The sequence below is a fragment of the Lygodium microphyllum genome, chromosome 28, assembly GCF_053477565.2.
Source record: "Lygodium microphyllum isolate KBCC chromosome 28, Lygodium_microphyllum_v1.1.10, whole genome shotgun sequence".
In the NCBI taxonomy this organism is placed as follows: Eukaryota; Viridiplantae; Streptophyta; class Polypodiopsida; order Schizaeales; family Lygodiaceae; genus Lygodium; species Lygodium microphyllum.
This window is the reverse complement of record NC_141162.1, coordinates 45,949,990-45,957,797: the sequence shown is the minus strand read 5'-3', so window position 1 is coordinate 45,957,797 and position 7,808 is coordinate 45,949,990.

The following is a 7,808-nucleotide window of genomic DNA, read 5'->3' as shown; positions in this document are numbered from 1 at the left end:
CTTCTCTGTACCCAATGCCTTTGTGAAAATGTTAGCTATCTGATCCTGTGTGCTGACATATAGTAAGCCAATCTCTCCTGAAAGTACCTTCTCTCTCACAAAGTGATAGTGCACCTCAATGTGTTTTGTCCTAGCATGGAACACTGAATTCCTAGCTAGTTGTATGTTGCTCATATGTTGTCACAATGAATGACAACTAGACCATCTCCCTGCATGTCCAAATTACTAATAACTTTTGCAACCATACCACCTCACATGCTACCATACCAGCACCTCTATACTCAGCCTTTATACTTGATAAAGCAATTGTAGGTTGCTTTTTTCTGCTCCATGTAACTGCTACACTACCAAGGGAAAACATGAATCCACTTGTAGGTCTTCTGTCTAACATGCTACCGGCCCAATCTGCATTTGTGTATCCAAAGACTTGTACATCCTTACTTGCCTCATAGAAAAGTCCATAATGTAAAGTGGACTTCAATACCTCAATATATGTCTAACTGCATCCAAATGAGGCTTTCTAGGCATCTGCATAAACTGACTGAGAAGGCCAACAACATAGCTCAAGTCTGGCCTTGTGATAGTCGTGTAAATCAAACTCCCTACTATCCTCCTAAACATAGTAGGGTCTTCTATCTCATCTCCAACATCATCACTCGACTTCACATTTTGCTCCAATGGTACTGAAAGAGGCTTACATGCTGTCATACCATACTTAGATAACATATCCAAGGCATACTGCCTTTGGGATAGCCATATATCATCATCACATCTGATCACCTCAATACCAAGAAAGTATCTTAGCTCACCCAGATCTTTCATCTCAAAGTTCTTCTTTAAGAAGTCCTTAACTTCAACAATCCCATTGTCACTGTCACATGTAATAATCAAGTCATCCACATAGATGACTATGATGACCAACCCTGCATCTCCCTTTCTCACATAAAGTGAGTGATCAACATCAGAAATAAAAAATCCAATATTGACAAGATACTCTCCAATCTTGTTAGACCATTCTCTAGGTTCTTGCTTCGGCCCATAGAGTGCCTTCTTTAACCTGTACACATATGTGGGATGCTCTAAATCCTTATAACCTGCTCGTTGCTCCATATACACTTCTTCTTGCAATTCACCATGAAAGAAGGCATTCTTAACATCCATTTGCTGCAAACTCCAACCTTTGGCTGCTGCCAAGGCAATCACACACCTAACAGTTGCCATCCTAGCAACAAGACTGAATGTCTCTTCATAATCTATACCGTATGTTTGAGCATAGCCTTTTGCAACCAGCCTAGCCTTATACCTGCTAACTGAACCATCTACATTATGCTTGACTTTATAAACCCACTTAGAGCCAATAGCTTTCTCACACTTAGGTAAGGATACCAAATTCCAAGTCATATTGGCTTCTAATGCAGCCATCTCCTCATCCATTGCTGTATCCCAATGAGTATGACCAACAACATCCTCAAAAACAGTGGGCTCAACATCCTCAACTAGTTTCACCATATAAGCATAATGATGAGTTGTATAATCTTCAAAACCAAATCTTTTAACAGGGTATCTCACCCTACTAGACCTGCATACCACCGTATCACTCAATGGATCCTTTACATTATTATGAGCTCTGTGTACACCTGGTGTCTTGATAGAAGGAATACCAAGCTCATCATCCAAGCTCTCTGAACCACTAGAATCTCCATCCAATCCCAAATGACTTGTAGATGCATCATTACCATCCAAAACTTTATTCTTTCCTTTGTCCTTCCTCGCAATACTTATAGATCCACCTGAAGATGTGGGGCTACTCCTTAGTCTCCCAGACCAAGGGCTCACTATAGATGTAGTACTAGATGATGTTTCTGGTCCACGAAGACTCTGTGATTCTTGTTTATCTTTCTGCACATAGTTGTCCTGATCATTATCATCATCCAAAACATCACCAATAGGTGTAAACCAACTTTTCATCTCATCAAAGATAACATTCCTGCTCACTCTGAACTCACCTGTGATAGGGTTATAATAGCGATATCCTTTTTTCTCTAAAGATTATCCAATAAAAACACATTTTTCTACCTTTGGATCAAGCTTCTTCCGTACCTCATCTGGCACATAAACATATGCAACATAGCCAAATACCTTCAAGTGCGATACATCAAGCTTATTGCCAATAAAGCATTCTTTAGGAGTCATCCTATGAAGTACAGCTGTGGGAGTTCTGTTCATAATGTAAACAGCAGTATGGACAGCCTCAAACCAAAAAATATTTGGGCATATTCTTTTTAGCCATTAATTGCCTGTGTAACTTATGCAATATGCATGTTTTTTCTTTCTACAACACCATTTTGCTGTGGGGTATACCTGCAAGTAAATTGCCTCTTTATCCCATGAGTGCTCAAGAAGCCACTGAACTTGTTAGAGAGGTACTCTCCCCCTCCATCTGATCTCAAGCACTTTACTTTTAAGCATGTTTCTATTTCAATAGCTGCGTTAAAAGATTTGAAGTACTCGAACACATCACTTTTTTCCTTCATGAAGTATACCAATAACTTCTTAGAACAGTCATCAATAAATGTGACAAAGTATTTGCTACCACTAAGAGATACATTCTTGTAGGCTCCTAAACATCTCTATGCACTACATCAAGTATTTTTCTACTCACTTCTCTATCATGCGAGAAGGGTTGTCTTGCTTGCTTACGAAACTGGCATGCTTCACAAATTATATGCAATTATGCAACTCTAAAAGAAGGCAACCCTGTAGTCAATCCTCTGGACTGCATTAATTTCAACCTTTGCACATTTGCATGTCTAATACCTTTATGCCATATTTCAATATCTGCAACTACTCCTTTTCCTTTAGCATACATAACAGCATCTATTGCAAGAATTCCAGCATCCAAAGTGAGCATTCGGCCAACTCTACTTCCTTTTGTGACCAACCTGCACTTATCATTAAAGTCTTCTACAAAACAACCTTTTGCATTGAATCAGTCCTGCAACCTCTGCTCTACCATTTGGCCAATAGATGCTAGATTCTTTGTAATTGATGGCACATATAATACATCTGTCAGACTCTTTGTTTGGCCATCACATAAGGACAAGGGAGCCTTTCCAATGTGTGAATTTGGGTGGCATGAATAATCACCCATTTGTACATAACCTGGGTTTTGTAAGTCCTGCATCTCTCCAAACCGTTCAACATGACTGGTCATATGATTAGATGCACCTGAATTGACATACCATATATCATCATGTGGCCCCTTTCCTGTAACTGCATTCATCATATGCTGCATAATAAACAGATGCTCATTTTTGTCTTCATTCTGTCATGAAGAGGATGCATAGTTTCCTTGCTGCAATTTACCACTGCGAATATCATCCTTCTTTGCATAGCAATGGGCTACAATATGGCCTGTTTTGCCACAATAATGGCAAATAATAGCAGAATTTCCAGAACCTCTATTCTTCTAGCCACCTCTTCCTTTAGAGCTCCCCCTGCCTCTAAAGTTTCCTCTGCCTCCAAAAACGTGCATTTCAACAAACTGTTGATTGAACCTGTTTTGCTGGTTATCGCCCGCACGTCCCATACCACGGCCTCTCAAAGAGGATCTACCACGTTCCCTTCCTGAACTTGAGAAAAATGCTTGGATGTGTTCACCATTTCTTTCAGACGAATCACCCAGCATATTGATCTCTTCAGTAATCATGAGAGAGATTAGCTCATCAAAATCTGGAAATGGCTTCCGTATATATACTGAAGTAACAAATGATTTCCATGCCTTCTGATTGTTAAGGCCACTCAAAGTGGATAAAACCAAATCATCGTCATCCGGCATTGTATCAATCGCTGCTAAAGCATCTTCAATGCTCCTTACCTTCAACACATACTCATTGACATACATTTTCTCTTTCTTCAAGGCATTCAAATCTTGCTTGAGTTGAATCTTTCTTGTCTTTGTATTTACTGAAAACATGTTCTCAAAAATTATCCAAGCTGCATGTGAAGTTTCTGCATTCCTGATATATCCCAGCATAGTATTATCAATGACTGCAGATAACAAGTACATCACCTTTTTATCTTTTGCATTCCACTCTTTCTATGCTTTTAATTCATCTACAGTTGGAGGGATACCTAGCTCTGGCTCCTTTTCTTCACCTAAGACAAACTCATAAAGGCCCTTTCCAATGAGCAAGTTCGTCACACAAAACTTCCATGAAGGTTAGTTGTTCTTGTCGAGCTTCTCAATAATGGGATTTCCACTGTTCTCTGCCATTATCACGAACAAGGATACATCACAGCAAGCTAGTCTTCTGCAGTCTTTCACAACATGTGCACATCACTACGCCAATCAACCTTTTTCACTAATTGCTCAATAGTACATGTAATCTGCAACCTGTTTGCAGATAAACCTTATGTTTGCTTCCTGCAAAAACCTCAAAATTTACAAATTCGCAATCTCTAACCTGTGTACCTACTTTGGGTTAATACATCCAAAATCACAATGTGTCCTGAATCTGCTCTCTACAACCTTACGGCTCTAAAACGAGGCTTGAAACGGCCTCAAATGCCCAAAATAATTGCGGAAAGGCCCTAAAGGGTTCATCTGTAGAATATACAATGATTTTCTTGCATACCAAATCTCACAGCAATCTGAGATTTTTGCTTGACCCTGCTTCCGGTGCCTCCACAGACACCAAGAGAGAGAGTGGAAGAATGGGAGAGCTTATTACCCGTGGCTTGCTTGCTTGAACCTTGCCTCTTCTCCTTCACTTCAACCTTCAAAATCAGCCTCTCGCGGTGGCATGTCTCTTATACCATGTCAAGATTTGTGTGGTGGGAGAACTTGCTTGAGCTGCAGCACCAAACACACACTATATACACAAGAGGAAGCTCACTCAAGAACACAAGAGGAGAGATGGAGGCCAAAACATTTTCTTGCTGGTTTTTTCTTCTTCTTCCACACACTATACAATGTACACAAAGTATAGATAAAATACAACATAAAGGAAAGTGGCCTATTTAGTCAAACAGTGCATAACCAACTACACAATCAACTGCTGCTATGTCTTTGCCAACTATAGGTAGGTGTAACAAACTAAATATAATAAGTGATAAGTCAGTGGCTATGTGAGTATCATAATGACCACCAACGTGCTAAGTGTAGAAGTGAGGACCCATCTAGCCAGGTGGTCCATCATCAATGTCTGCACGTGTTGAGCTTGCCATTTCAACAAGAAATACCTCAATTAAGCTTGGAGAAGATGATAGATGTTTGCTCCAATCCCATTGATGGAAGAATGCTTCAAAATCCATCATAAATTCACGATGAATTCACCATGGAGTTTGAAATATCCACTAAATTAGTCCATGTGAGCTCCGATATGCTCAAATCCGTGAAGTGTGAATGCCCCAAGCTTGCTTGAACACTTGAATATCAAAGATTCAAGCCTCTTGAAGAGAAGCCCCGAAATAAACCTTCAATATGAGCTCCAATATCCTCCACAAGCTGAAATATTTGCAATTTGTTGAAGAATCCTCACACAGATAATATCACGGGCGGAATTGATGAAGAATCCTTAAGCAATTGTTGAAGAATGAGAGCTTGGGCTAAAGCTTTCACGGCTGCCATGGACTGTTCATCTAGGGTTTACAGGAGAGCTAAAGGTTCTTGAATAGAGTTCAATCCTCCAAATTCACTGATGATTTTCACTTATCAAATATTAGAGAGAGTGCCAAGGGCTGGAGATGAAGCATCAAATGCAAGAAACAGGCTGGAATCAGCTTGAAATTTGCACCGCAATTTTTGGGACTGCTCTTGGCTCCATTGCTGAGCCAATCTGGAGCAAGTGAGTAGTCATCCTGTAGATATTGAAACAAGAAAGCTATTCCAGGTGGTGCTTGGCCAAGAAGATCAAAGATTTGAGAGATATGAGCACATATTGCTGATGAACTTCCATGAAACCTGCAGGAAACTCCAAAAAAGGGGAAAGAGAACTCCCTCTTTTCAAAGTAACCACAGTTTGTTTCCAAATTAAGCCCGGTTAACTCTCCTTTACCCTAATTTACCTCCAATATTGCATGAAATTTAATGAGAACTTGCCACTTTGGCCATCCTCTGCCATATCTAACCTTGGAGATCTCCAAATATAGTCTCTTACTAACTATAAGTGGTCTACAACACTCCACTAGTCAGTGTCTTATACAATACTTGTCTGAAATTGATTTTGATGGAAGAAAATAGAACTGAAAATAGAGGGAAAAATGGATCAAAGACCAATGCTCTGATACCACTTGTCAGAGAGAGAACTAGAGAGAGAGAAAGAGGAGAGAGAATATTGCAGAATACAGAGAAATACTGTAGGAAGGGAGAGAAAGAGAGTGATGAGGAGAGAGAAATACTAGATTTGGAGAGAGAAAGACAAGAAAGAGAGAGAATCCATAGAAGCTGTGAGTAAGATGGGAGAGGACATTAATTGTATTAATGTGTCAAAAAGATGTGGAAAATTACATGTCCTCTCCTTTTATACCAATGTCAGTGTGACATAGCATACTATCAATATTATTTTACACTAAATCCTTATTCCCAGCTTCTTACAAGTATTAAAATGGAGATGATCATAACAAGCATACCAAAGTAGTTGAAATTCATGGGAAGACCTCATAGCTAAGGTTATGAGTATGTAAAGCCCATCCTCTTAGGATCTTGCCCAAAGAATGGCACTGTAGAAGTAACCTCCATTATCACTACATCCTAGTACATATGACATGAATACCAAACCATGTAATACCATGAATGTTGAGATATCGAGCTCCACTCGTGATATGCCAGGGTGACCGTTGTTCATTTATGTCACCGACTTGTCACTTGCAGATGCGGTTGGTACACCGCCCATGAATAATAGCTAGATGACAGCTATCCTTATCTACTCTAGTTCGTGGCTCAGTTAGTATGCCACCTTAGTTAGTTGAGTTTGGTTTGAGACCCATATATAGGGTTCTTCTATTTCTTTGTATGAGAGTTCTTTTGGCTTACACAACTAAGAAGAGAAAAACTGTTTTCAGCCTCAACCCTTGTGTGTATTCCCCCATTGTGCAAGCAAGAAAGCTACAAGCGAGACTCCTTCCTTCTCTCCCACAATCTTGACATGGTATCAGAGCCTTGTTCGTGGTAAGGAGTTCAAGAAAACAAGCCAAGCTCGCGGCGTTCTGGTAAGAGGATCAGTGTTGCTTTCATTTTCTGTTTTGGGAGCAGATCTCTGCAGGTAGCACAGCCGGAAATTGCAAGAGTGCATTGTCTCAGGTTGAGACGCGCTTCGCGGTGAAGCAAGAGGGCGACCCTGTTTTTTTGATTTGAGGTCATTTCGGGGCTTGTTTTGGAGGCGGAACTTTTCTGCACGCACTCAGGAAAAGGCCCAGTTTTATGCTGTGCGACCACTGTTCTATAGGTCGGTGAAAAGTTACTGTAGAAATTGCATCGTATGCTTGTGTGCAGAGACATTGGGAGTTACAGAATCATCCTTGTTGCCTGTTGACGCAAAATCGTCACTAGGAAGTGACTGTGTGGTCAAATACCACTTTTGTCAGTTTTGCAGATTAGCCCTTGTGAGGCTGAAGCTGTGTTCTTTGCAGTGAGAACTTTTTGCAGTGTTCTGTAATGGCGTCTGATTCTCTCTCACAGATTGTCACTGAAAAGCTTGACAAGAACAAATTCCAAGCATGGAAGTTTAGAATGACGAATTTCCTTATGGGAAAAGGATATTGGGAATTTGTTGCAGGAAATGAAGAAGAACCAGTTCTTCCTGATG